Below are 14,378 nucleotides of genomic sequence, written 5' to 3' on the forward strand. Positions count from 1 at the left end.
TGAAGCATATAGAATTGTAGAAGTATTAGAAAATTTTGTGAGTATATAGACCTGTCTTGCAGTAAAACTTGTTCCTGAAGCCCGAAATGTTCCGGCCGGGTCTGGCTTCTGCATTCCGTATGTTTCTGCGGGTTTTAAAGTTGCACTAGGAAAGCTGAAACTGAGGCACAGTTCTTGTGGCCTCGTGGCCTAGCAGGTATTCGCCCAGCCATCAGCCTTCACTTCTCTTATTCAGAACCCGGTCTTTTGTCAATACTGAATGGGGTGAGAATAACAGTGGTGAATCGTCATGTGGTCCAGTGTGGTTATATGTTTCGGACAAATATGAATCGAAAGAGAGGCGAGAAATAATGATGATAATTGTAATAAATTCATTGTTAGAATATCCTTTTCGAGAGGAAATAATATTGAGAGGAGGGAAGATAATCTTAAAACGCGAGTTTTCAATGCATCCTGGTGTGAGCAACATAAATGGGTCTTTGGTAATGTGGTGCGAAATAAACTTTTCTGTTGATCGTGCTTGTTGCTGTCAAAAGAAAAAAATAGAGAGAGAACAGTGTGGTCTACTGACAGCTTCAGAGATCAGAAAAATATTTTCAGGGGAATTTCAGCACATGCTTCTTCAGTTGAGCATAATATGTGTTGCTTTATAAAAATTAAACAGTCACTGAAACAAGAAGTGATAAGTGACGACTCACCTAGTACTTCACATACATCTAAAAGCAGAGATATTGCAGCCACTGCAAATACTTCTTCATTGCTACTGAACATTGCAGTTTCAGACACTGGCCCTGATGACTCTGAGGAAATATCTATTTAAATCAAGTAAACATAGTTTCAATTATTCAATATTAAAACATGTGATATATAATTAACAGTAACCTCTCTATAAATACAATTTTGAATTACTTGATTTTAAGTATTTTATGGAAAATATCCGAGATAATATCAAAATTTCAGCTGAACAGAGCATAGGTTATTATGAAACTAAGAGAAAGAAACCGTGGTTTGACGAAGATTGGTGCAGGGTAGTAGAAGGAAGGAAACAGGCAAAATTGAAATTCTTACTGGATCCAGTTGAGGCGAATAGAGATAATTATTTCAACAAAGACAGGAAGCAAATCGTACACTTAGGAATAAAAAGAGAGATAACTTGAAGGAAAAACTGAAAGAGGTAGAAACAAATAGTAAAAATAAAAACATTAGAGATTTATAAGGGCATAAAAGAATTTAAGAATGGATATCAGGCAAAGGTAAACGTGATCAAGGATGAGAATGGTGACTTGCTTGCAGACTCTCATTCAATCCTGAACAGATGGAAAAACTATTTTGGGCAACTACTAAATATACATAGGCCAAATAGAAATGATCGGGACAAAATTGAAATACAAACTGCTAAGCCATTTATACCCGAACCCACACTTTCTGAAGTCGAAATTGCGATAGAAAATCTGAAAAATTATGTCTCCAGATATCGATCAAATTCCAGCAAAATTAATACAAGAGGGTGGAAGCATATTATCCAACGAAATTTATAAGCTTGTATTTGCTATTTGGGAAAAGGAAATTGTACCAGAACAATGGAAGGAGTCCATAATCGTATCTATTTTTAAGAAGGGGGACAAGACTACTGTAGTAACTTTCGAGGAATATCACTTTTGTTGACGTCATACAAAATTTTGTCCAGTATTCTTTTGAGAAGATTAACTCCATATGTAGATGAAATTATTGGGGATCATCAGTGTGGTTTTAGGCGTGATAGATCAACTATTGATCAGATATTTTGTATTCGACAGATAATGGGAAAAAAATGGGAGTATCAGTATAAGGGTACAGTGCATCAGTTATTCATAGATTTCAAAAAGGCATATAACTCGGTTAAGAGAGAAGTTTTATATGATATTCTTATTGAATCTGGTATTCCCAAGAAACTAGTTTGATTAATTAAAATGTGTCTCAGTGATACGTACAGCAGAGTCCATATAGGTCAGTTTCTGTCAGATGTGTTTCCAATTCACTGTGGGTTAAAGCAGGGACATGCACTATCACCTTTACTTTTTAACATTGCTCTAGAGCAGCGGTTCCCAAAGTGTGCTCCGCAGAGCCCTAAGGGCTCCGCGAATGATTCTCAGGGGCTCCGTCTGCGGAAGTTATGAAGATGACAAAAATTGCTAATTCCATCTAGTCTCTAGCGGGGGAAATGGAAACTACTTTCATCAAGCGCAAAATACTTTCTGAGAAAGTAGTTTGCATTCTTCTCGCTATATGGAAGCATTAATATTAGATCTACTCGTCACTGGAACTATCTCGATCTTTCTTGCTTGCCAAGTACTCAATGATTCTCGAAATTTATTTTATTTTTTATATACCGGGCAAGCAGCGTTTGTTATTCGTGGTACGTGGAATCTACAATCTATTGACTGTTACGTTACCTCAAAAAAATATATATACTCTATACCTGCATGTTAAATTGATAGCAGATGTCTTAACTAAACTTTCGTTGAACCGGAACTGTGGCTTAAGACAGGCTCCCTAAGACCTAAGAGTCATTGCCCATCAACCAGTGCTCAGTCAAAGGGAGATGAGAACAGTTATAACCTTACTATCAAAGAAGATAGTGCGAATTTCTGGAAATTGAGTTCGGAATTTGTTGAACATGATCCTGTCTCAAAGTCTACGGTGCCTAGTGTAGAGGTATTGAAAGTAACAAACGAAAATATTGTGATTTATATTTGGACATGGGATTCGCTGAGTTTGCTGATGAACGGCCACAGTGTGTGATATGTAACAAAGTTTTTCCCAATAGTTCTATGTTCCCTGCCAAGCTTAGACGGCATTTCTCAATTCAAAAATTCACAAATAAAACTGCAGACTACTTCGAAAGAAAAAGTGACGAACTCCATGCGGTTCAGACAAAATTTTACCTAGTGTAAAAACAAACAACGAGAAAGCACTGAAAACGTCGTTCTTTGTTAGTCATGACCAGGCTCTTGGTGGTAAACCTCACCCTTGCTGAAACTCTTATGAAACCACTATTAGTGAAGGTAGTGAAGTGCATGATGGACGAGAAAACTGCATACTTGATTTCCAGTGTGTCCTTATCAAATAACACTCTATAATCGAATCCAGAATATATGAAAAGACGTAAAAAATATCATGATTTTCCGAAGTTGTAAAGAAATTTTCGTTACAGCTTGACAAATCCACGGTCTTTGCCGGATTAGCTATGTTAATGATGTTTCTGCGGTATGAATTTTCAGGTTCTTTCATGAAATATTTTGTTCTGCAGCCATTGCCATCCTCTACAAGTGGTACTGAAATGTTTTCTTCTTCAATGAAAACTCGATACCGTGGGACAATTGCATTGACGTGTGCACAGATGGCGCAAAGGCCATGGTAGGTCCTGTTGCTGGCGCTGTTACAATGATCAAAAAAGTTTGAAAACTGAACAAGTAGTCAGTGTGTACTACACAGACACGCCCTCGCAACAAAAAAATGCCAGCGTTATTAAAGCAGGTACTAGACAACGCCGTCAAAATTATCAACTTTGTTAAGGCACGATCTTCGCAGTGTAGGCTACTTAAAATCCTGTGTGAAGATATGGGTAGTATACACAAGTCATTGTTAGTAATATTACACACAGAAGTGCGATGGTTGTCGCGCGTTAAAGCGTTGTCCCGATTACATGAACTTCGAACGGAAGTTTCTTCACTTTTGAATTACCAGAACAGTTTGCTAGCAGATTATTTGAATGATCAGTAGACTTAGTTGAATTGCCACATGCAGCATGCTATCAGGTTGCCGATGTACGATAGTATAGAGGAGATAAGCGGCTGCCCGTTCTCGTAGTATAAGCAGTTCATGTTAAGAGTTGTGACCGGTCCAAATAGATAGAGCAGCTACAGCTAATGTATACCTACTTAAGCACTTGTTTTTGCATTACTGTGGTTGGAATAGTCAAAGCTTAACATGTGTTCAGTGCAGACAAGAATTCAATCAAACATACTACAATGAGAGTGTTGCTGTTCCAAACAATTGCCCCTGGAATACCCTTATCCCCGCAGCCAGTCTTGACCCACTGGGGAACGTGGTTGGATGCTGTTAATTATTATGCAGAACATTACAGCAAAATAATGGAGGTAAATGATGCATTGGATAGCACAGACAGTTCCGCTGTTGCAGCTGTAAAATCATTGCCTTCTGAACAGCTATTGGAAGATATTCTGTTCATTGATTCTAATTTTAAAATCGTGTCCAAAAGCATCATCCTGTTAGAATCGTATAATCTACAACTCTCAGAAGCCCTTAATGTAGTGTATAAAGTATCACAAACCGTTATCCAAAACAACAATTCACTAATTTCAGAAAAAGTGAAATGTAAGTTGAGAAACATTATTGCTAAAAATTGTGCCTATTCACAACTTCTTATTATAAATGATGTACTATCAGGTCACGACAAGACGTCTGATGTTGGTGTACTAAAAAGTAGTGACTTTCCGTTCTTCAAATATGCATATATTACATCTTGTGATGTTGAACGTACATATTCCCAATATAAAAACTGTTTAAGTGACCATCGGAGGAGGTTACTTTCCAGTCGCTCAAAATGTACATAACTCTTTACTGTAATGTACATATTCAAGGATTATGTATCTTACATTAAATTTTAAGAGTTTATATATCTCACTATAAAATAATTGTGTATTTAAATGTTTAGACATTTCCTACTTTAATGATCATTCATTATACAGGGTGTTTAAAAAATACGGGCATAATTTCAGGTATGTATTTCCCACATGTAGACAATCAAAATAGTTCATTACAACATGTGCCCGGAAATGCTTCGTTTCCGAGTTATGGCCTTCACAACATTGAAATTCACCGGAACGTTTTTCTTTCCGCAGGAAGATGTTCAAAATGTCCACCTCCTGCTTGAATACAGACCTCACGATCCCAAACTCCAGGAGTATTGCGTATGTCCTCAGAACATGCCGCAATTCGATTCCGAAGGGATTCCAAATCAGGCACCGGAGACAAATAAACCAATGATTTTAAATGGCCCCACAAGTAGAAATCGAGAGGGTTCAGATCAGGTGAGCGTGGAGGCCAAGCAATTGGGCCACCTCTACCTAACCATCGATCAGGAAATCTTCGATCCAAGTACCGGCGAGCCGTACGACTGAAGTGTGCAGGAGCGCCATAATGCAAGAAGTGAATGTGTTGACGATTGATCAGTGGAGTGTCTTCTAAAACATGAGGTATGGTGTTTGCCAGGAAACTTCCTGTGTACTCCTGCCCCGTAAGTCTGTTTACAAGTACATGGGGTCCAACTAATCGATCACCAATGATACCGGCCCACATGTTGAGGGAGAACCGCACCTGGTGATGAGATGGAACAGTTGCACGTGGGTTTTCATACGTCCCTACATGCTGATTGTGGAAATTTGTTATGCCATCTCGTGTGAACTGTGCTTCATCTGTGAATAATACTAAGGCAGGAAAGTTCGGATTTACACCACACTGCTGCAAGAACCACTGACAGAACCTAACTCGTGCAGGGTAATCTGCTGGTGACAGGGCCTGTACACGTTGCAAATGATAAGGATACAATTGATACTCTTTCAACAGTCTCCAGACAGTCGTATGAGGAACATTGACTTGCAACGCTACCCTTCGTGTGCTGATAGAAGGAGTCATGTTCACAGCCTCCAGAAACTCCTCCTGTACTTCTGGAGTTGTAGATCTTGGCCCTTCCCAAACCAGGAGAGTTAAATTTTCCATACTCGCACAGACGGTAATGGAGACGTACAAATGTCTTCCGATCTGGACATTGTTGCTGTGGGTACCTCTCCTGGTACAAACGACGAGCCAGCGCAGCATTGCCGTCCGCCTTACCGTACATGAAGTGTATCTCTGCCAGCTCTTGATTTGAATACATGTCGCACAGTCTAACGCCTACACAACACTGAATGTAACCTTCGCCTCCGAATGAACTGTCAGAGTTCCCTCTTAATGTCTCCTTTGACGGCAATGACCTGCAGAAAGAAAAACGTTCCGGTGAATTTCAATGTTGTGAAGGCCATAACTCGGAAATAAAGCATTTCCGGACACATGTTGTAATGAACTATTTTGATTGTCTACATGTGGGAAATACATACCTGAAATTATGCCCCGTATTTTTTAAACACTCTGTATTTCTTGAATGCAGGATACAGGTTTTATTGTAACCGCAGTATACTGCTCAGTGTTTACATTAGGGGCATACTCATTCCTTTGCACGACCCCTTCTCATACAGTCTATACTGCGTGCGTAGTAAACCTTGTGATTCTCGTGGCAATTCCACGAAGTCTAATGATCAGGAATGGTTGTACAAATTATGTTACTTGGCAGACATTTTTCAAAAATGAATTCAGCACATACATACAAGGTAAACAGAAGACTATATTCGATGTTGATAACGAAATTGTCGCACTGAAGAAAAATATAGCGTTCTACATAGAAAGCGTCGACAATAAGGATCTTACATTTCTCATTGACTTCAAACTTGATAGAAGTAAATAATATAACAATGAATGTCTCATTCATAGCAGCAATGAAAGAACACCTTGGCAATTTGCTTCAAAATATGAATTTATACTTTCCAAGGGACACTCAGGAATCGATTCTAAAGAAATATGAGTGGATTGTAGATCCATTTCCAGTGATGTCAAAATCAGCAGCCCTCACTGCTTCAGATACGAGGTCCTTATAGACATGGTTTCGAACAGCCACTGTCAGGCATAATTTAAAAGCAAACCATTTCCTAAATTTTGGGCTAAGTTAGGGGAGGATCTTTTCATATTAAGTTCAAAAGCTAAATTTCTCTCACTGCCTTTTGGTACTGTGTACCTCAGTGAAACGACCTTTTCGAGGTACACGGCTACAAAAACAAAATATCGAACTTGTTTGGACAAAGAAGACGATATACGTCTTCAACTGACTTCTATGACACCGGACATTGACAAACTCTGTCGCACATTCTTCACATTAACTTCGGGTGTACATGTACCATTGTAACATTTTTTAAATATCTTAACTACTTGTTAATATCATTTTGTAGATTTAAATAAATTATATCTAGTACTTTTTTACTATTGTTTCCTCTATTACTACATATATATATATATATATATATATATATATATATATATATACACATACTTCCGTTTATGTGTCGTGTGAAATATGCTTCATAGAACGTAGACAGATAAAACTAAAAAGTAAACATTTCTTGGGGCTCCACGAGAAACTTTTGCTTCAAAAAGGGCTCCGTGGCTGAAAAAGTTTGGGAACCGCTGCTCTAGAGTATGCCATTAGGAAAGTCCAGATAACAGAGAGGTCTGGAATTGAATGGGTTACATCAGCTGCTTGTCTATGTGGATGACTTGAATATGTTAGGAGAAAATCCACAAACGATTAGGGAAAATACGGGAATTTTACTTGAAGCAAGTAAAGGGATAGGTTTGGAAGTAAATCCCGAAAAGACAAAGTATATGATTATGTCTCGTGACGAGAATATTGTACGAAATGGAAACATAAAAATTGGAAATTTATCCTTTGAAAAGGTGGAAAAATTCAAATACGTGGGAGTAACAGTAACAAATATAAATGATACTCGGGAGGAAATTAAACACAGAATAAATATGGGAAATCCCTGTTATTATTTGGTTGAGAAGCTTTTATCATCCAGTCTGCTGTCAAAAAATCTGAAAGTTAGACTTTATAAAACAGCTATATTACCAGTTGTTCTTTATGGTTGTGAAACTTGGACTCTCACTTTGAGAGAGGAACATAGGTTAAGGGTGTTTGAGAATAAGGTGCTTAGGAAAACATTTGGGGCTAAGAGGGATGAAATTACAGGAGAATGGAGAAAATTACACAACACAGAACTGCACACATTGTATTCTTCACCTGACATAATTAGGAACATTAAATCCAGACGTTTGAGATGGGCAGGGCATGTAGCACGTATGGGCGAATCCAGAAATGCATATAGAGTGTTAGTTGGGAGGCCAGAGAGAAAAAGACCTTTGGGGAGGCTGAGACGTAGATTTTTTTATTAGGTTATTTTACGACGCTTTATCAACATCTGAGGTTATTTAGTGTCTGAATGAGATGAAGGTGATAATGCCGGTGAAATGAGTCTGGGGTCCAGCACCGAAAGTTATCCAGCATTTGCTCATATTGGGTTGAGGGAAAACCCCGGAAAAAACCTCAACCAGGTAACTTGCCCTGACCGGGAATCAAACCCGGGCCACCTGGTTTCGCGGCCAGACGAGCTAACCGTTACTCCACAGGTGTGGACCTGAGACGTAGATGGGAAGATAATATTAAAATGGATTTGAGGGAGGTGGGATATGATGAGAGAGAGACTGGATTAATCTTGCTCAGGATAGGGACCAATGACGGCGATGAATCTATGGGTTCCTTAAGAGCCAGTAAATAAGTATGAAAAATCTAACTTTTTTCTCTCGAAAATAGCTTATATTTAAGCTATGTCTAGCGGGATTCAGTGATAATCAGTTGGCAACACTGCTGATCACTAATATAGAGCAGTGAGTGGGGGGCGATTGGCGGTTTTTAATTGCGAAGTGTGAGGTGAGCAGTTTTGAATTACTTATAGGAGAATGTGATCGTGATCGTAGATGAAAGGAATAAGATATTGTGGGTGTATTGACAGTGCAGAGGAAAAACAGAACTAACTCGGAAAAAATATAACATTATGATGAGATTATTTGCGGAATTTAAAAATAAAAATATTTAATTTAAATACCGGTATTATGTAATTTTCATTTGACAGCATATAATAAAGGTGGTAAGTGATAACTATGGTTGAACAAAGTGATATTTGTAGGCCTGCATTGTTACATTAACCTTAATAATCCTAGCCTCACCCTTCATTTTATTCACATGTTCCACAGTTATTTAGTATGGCTAAACTACTACAATATACGGTAAATATTAGTGGTAATTCTCCAGGAATGCTACACCCAAGAAGGTAAAATTTTCTTTACCTTAACTGGCTTCTGTGATATGTATATAATGATAAACACGTGGCTTTGGTTTGCAGGTACAAATACTTTCAAAATACAAATCTTTTGATGCTTGCCATTATATTCTAATGTACTCTTATAGCCTCCCTTTTGGTTATTTAACGATGCTATGTCAACTACTTGGTTATTTAGTGATGAGATGGTATTTGGTAAGATGAAGTCGATGATTCGTCATAGGTTATCTGACATTCGTCTTACTGTTGAAAAAACCTGGGAAAAAACCGAACCAAGTAATCAGAAATGCATATAGTGTTAGTTGGAAGACCTGAGAGAAAAAAACCTTTGGGGAGTTAGAGATGTAGATGGGAGGATAATATTAAAATGGATTTGAGAGATGTGGAAAATGATGCTAGGGACTTTATTAATCATGTTCAGGATAGGGACTGATGGCAAGCTTAAGCGAGGGCAGCAATGAGCCTCCGGGTTCTTTAAAAGGCTGTTTGTAAGTAAGTAAACATCTTAATTCACCCCACTCGTGTTTCGAACCCAATCATGTCAGTCCCCTAAGATTTGCCGGTGACATTTACAGTCTAATGACTGCAGTACAAATGTGTTGTGCTGTGGCTGCACAAGTGGTTAAAGCAGTTTGATAAAGTTCCATAAAACTTTTCTGGGGAGTTGGCCTGGGTAGCGCAGTCGGTATAGTGCTGGCCTTCTGTGCTCGAGGTTGCGGGTTCTATCCCGTCCCAGGTCGATGGCATTTAAGTGTGCTTAAATGCTCATGTCAGTAGATTTACTGGTATGTAAAGGAACTCCTGCGGGACAAAATTCCAGCACACCGGTGATGCTGATATAACCTCAGCAGCTGCGAGCGTCATTAATTAAAAATTTATTTTAATTCAAGAAAAAAATTCTGGGGATCCAAATTTTCATCACACCAACAAATACATACATTCTCTTGTTCGTCTCCTGGGGCCTGTTTCTCAAAAATACTAGTTTAGTAGTTCACCAGTTACTAGTTACCAGAGTATATTTCACCAGCTCTAGTAGATTCTGTTTCTCAAACTATTTTACCAGTCTAGTAACTTGTGACAATTTTTCACTAGTCACATGGCCTCTTTCACTAATCAGCTGATTGAGTTCATTTGTTTATAGTCATTGGTAGGTATTGTTATTTGAGGTTATAAGGCTAAGTTGTTTGTGTTTTGGTTCTTACTTCTCTTCTCTTGAAATTCCATCAATTGAAAGCAAATTAACTATACTCAATATGATTAATGAATCAAAGGATATATCATTCGGTGCTTTTTCAAGCATAATAACAAAAAATGATAAAGTAAACGAATGGACAAAAAATTTGTAATGTGTGAGGCTATGGAACTGATACCTCAGAACAAAGATTATGCATACGTTAAGAAAGCAAGTTTGATAAGTACCAATCCAAGTTCACAGTATCATAATATGAACACATTATGTAGCTAGTGGGTCTGCTGCCGTCATGAATGCCACTCATGACTTGAAAAATTCGCTAATTTTTTTTTTCAGTTTTACGTTTGATCTATTCATAAATTAGTGTCGTTTTATATTTAATTTGTAGGCTAAAGTTGACAATGTCAGAAGAACTGGCAGTGGAGGAGGAAAGCCAGCAAAAATTACTGCAGTTGATGAATTGGTATCAGATTATTAGGAAAAAAAATTCTGCATGTGTTGCTGATCTAGGACAGATAATGGAAAATAATCAACATCCCGATTTGTAGAGCAATTTGTATTTGAAGCTTTGCTGATAATGCATGACTTCTATTTGTTTGTCTTGTTATGGCAGGTTCCACTATATTTAAAAACTCTCTAAGCTTTTCAGCACTTTATTTAAACCGTTCATTATATTTAAACAATGCTCCTGTAAAGGAATAATAATTGTTCCTTCTCGATATAGTTTTAGCTCTTCTCACAACAACTTCTTCATTACTTCAATCGGAATCACTAAACCACATATATTAAAAAAATAACTACAATATTTTGTTTTGATTCTCTGAGAAAGATTGCCACTGGTAACTGATAATATAGAAATCACCAGTCTGTAGAGTCTTGTAGGAATATTCCTGTTGAATACTAGTATAATCAACTAGATTAGCATTTTGAGAAACAGAATCTCTTAGGAACTGGTGAAATCGACCAATATTACTAGTCTGTGAACTGGTAACTACTACTTTACCCTTGTAGTTTCTAGAAACACAGACTTGTAAAACAAACTAATATTACTACTGTACAGACTAGTATTACTAGTCCATGAGTTTTGAGAAACAGGCCCCTGTAATGCCTCTTGTACCATCAGAAATTAGAGAATAAACCAATAGATTGCTTAGGTTAATATTTTCAGTGATAGTATTAATACGTACTTCATTCCTAGTACAGTAGAGTCCCTCAAATCTCGAAAACTCGACATCTGCAGAAGCTTCTCACAACTGTGAGGCATGCAGGAGTAGGATAGGTTAGGTCTGGTGACGTCAGGTGTCGATGAGTAGGCCCTGACATCAGCATTTTGCAATCATACGTTGGAAGGTGACTCTTTAGAGACCAGGTGACATACATTATCAACATGGTGTTCCCCATCCTCCTCACTTTTCTCGTGCAGTAACAGCTCACCTTGTGTACCACACGAAGGTACAAATAAGAGAACAACTAAGTTACTTGCCCATATTGTGAACTCTGCTGCACTCATCAGCCATGCCAAGCTACAAAATGCTATGTATGTGATTCACATCCATGTGGCCAAGTGCGCTGAAGTGAAAAAGGACTATTTGAAAATCTGATTTCAAACATCAAGGAATAACGATGTTCATTAGGTCTTACAATAAGCACACTTAACAACTCCAGATTAGCCTTGCATATTACAAAGCCAAAGATAGATTGTACTAATTTAATATAGACATATTATTTCATGTTCACTTCCCAAGAAGTGATGGATATGTTAAAATCATCAGTTTTATTTTATGATAGCGGTATTTGGTATTATCTCTCAGACTCTATTTGACATCAGCATCAACATTATATTAATACCTAATTCCATGTCACCTCTACACTTCTTTCGTGTGTAAGGTAATGATGCAATTCTTACACCATCCTTAGAGTTCAAATAAGGCTTAATTCCATTTATTAAAAAAGAATAATCCTTCTGAATAGAGAAAAACGAGGTGCAAGTGCAAAGGAATAAATAGGTACATGAAAGAGGGTAATGAATGACACATAGACATCAATTCGAACAATTCAAAATAGTATATATTATATAAAATTATTTTTATACTTATTTGGCCATATGTATTACACAATTGTAGGGGCAACTACGATTAACTTGTACACAGTGAAACAAAATGAAAGAGACTGTCACAACCATTCTTCATGTAAAACATAATATTATTTATAATTGAAACATTTATCACTGAAATATGACTAAACTGTATAAAATACAATATAAGTAGACACATGTTTCTCGATAAAATGAATGTTACTTCAACTCACAAATATATACACTGATACGTTTTTAAACAATTACCTTTTGTTTTATCCTATAAAACTGTCATTTGTAATAACAATAACCATACTAAATGAATATAACAGGGTGTCCACCTGTCTGGGAAACCGGGAATATGTTGAAATATCAGGAGATTTGGTAAATTACGGGAAAACCGGAAAATGTCGGGGAATTATGGAAAAAATCATCCAACTTTATTTCTTCTTCAGTTAATAATAATAATAATAATAATAATAATAATAATAATAATAAACCACTTGATTCAGGTGATAAGAGTACAAATAAATATACAAATTCGTTAATATTGTAACTTTAAATAAAGTTCAGCAAATATTTTCTGTGTTTTGACCCAAAGAGTACAGAATACGATAGGCATACATGTAGGCCTACCAGTCAATACAGGAAGTTCAAGCCGATCATTAATTGTGTATATATTTTTGGTATTAGTCTAACTTGAAAAAAATAATAGCTACTTTATTTCCAGTTTAATTTTATAAATTGTAACATCAGGAGCAGAAATGACTTTGTGTCAGGAAAAGAGAGACATGTCAGGGAATTTTAAAAAGGGATTTGGTCGGACACCCAGTATAAATAAACATATTGCTTATATTTAACAATTGAGTATATACAATAACAGACGAGCTAAATTAGCAAAAGTTCCATTATACTTTAAATCAGTGGTCGTCAACACTCGCTGAAATGGGTAACGGGTAAGCAGTGCATCGAAATATGCACCCTCATGCAGAAGGGAGAGGTAGAAAGCATACCCGGCCAGCAGCCACGGATGCACGATAGGGCAGTGTCTTATCCACAGATAAGAGATGCTAGCCCAAGGGTGCACTGTGCTGATGACCACTGCTTTATATCATCATCATTCTGATGTGTAAATTAACATATATCAGTAGTACCCGGTATTTTGCATTTGTTGTGTGCCTCTAAATGCGTATATTGCACTAATTTCATATAGCTTCCACTAGGCATTTGGCATGTCTTCAGTTACATCCACAAAGTGATGTCATGTGCTATAGAGCCGAAGATAAATTCCAGGTGAATAAAGAGTAAGTTTTGCGTGTCTTATCATAGCCAATCATTTGTGACATTGTGGAAATGTAGAATCTGGTACTTACATGTGACTGATGGTGAGCATTCTCGGTAAGAATTTTGTTTATTTTTTTGGATATTTTAATAACAATGACTTATCCACATTTAAGATATTTTGTTGATATAATATGATAGTGGATACTAAATGCTTATTAACATACGTGAATAGGGTGAATAAGTACAATTCATCTTAAGTGGAAAGCTGTGGATGATTTTCTTGGAACCTGTTGGATATCTTAAATTTGGCACATGTAATGCCTGCTGTATTCTATGTCACTGTCATTGCAGCTGGTGCATAGACATGTAACATTACTAATGAGAAAATCTAAGTATAACAAAAGTTACTTGTTAGTATAGGTACTGCAAGAGATAAAGTTCAGGATGTGCGATTTTAACATGTGAATGAAAGTGAAATTAATTTGTCCCTGAAGCTATATTTGAGTGGGAATTGAATGACTTTGGAATTAATTAAATTGTTAAAGAATGAATTTGATCGAAAATAATTTGAATTTTAAATGCATCTTAACTTCATGATAAACCTACAGCAGGTAAAAACAAAATTATTCGTGAAATTCAAGCTCACATTGCTGAAGAATGGTCCAGGAGAATCTTAACGAAAATAAATGATGATAAACGCTTTTGATAGCTCTCCAACTTTAAAAAGTAATTTCTCAAGGACACAATATTTACATATTGTTCAGTATTATTGTGCACATAA

This window comes from Periplaneta americana, chromosome 10, assembly GCF_040183065.1.
Source record: "Periplaneta americana isolate PAMFEO1 chromosome 10, P.americana_PAMFEO1_priV1, whole genome shotgun sequence".
In the NCBI taxonomy this organism is placed as follows: domain Eukaryota; kingdom Metazoa; phylum Arthropoda; class Insecta; order Blattodea; family Blattidae; genus Periplaneta; species Periplaneta americana.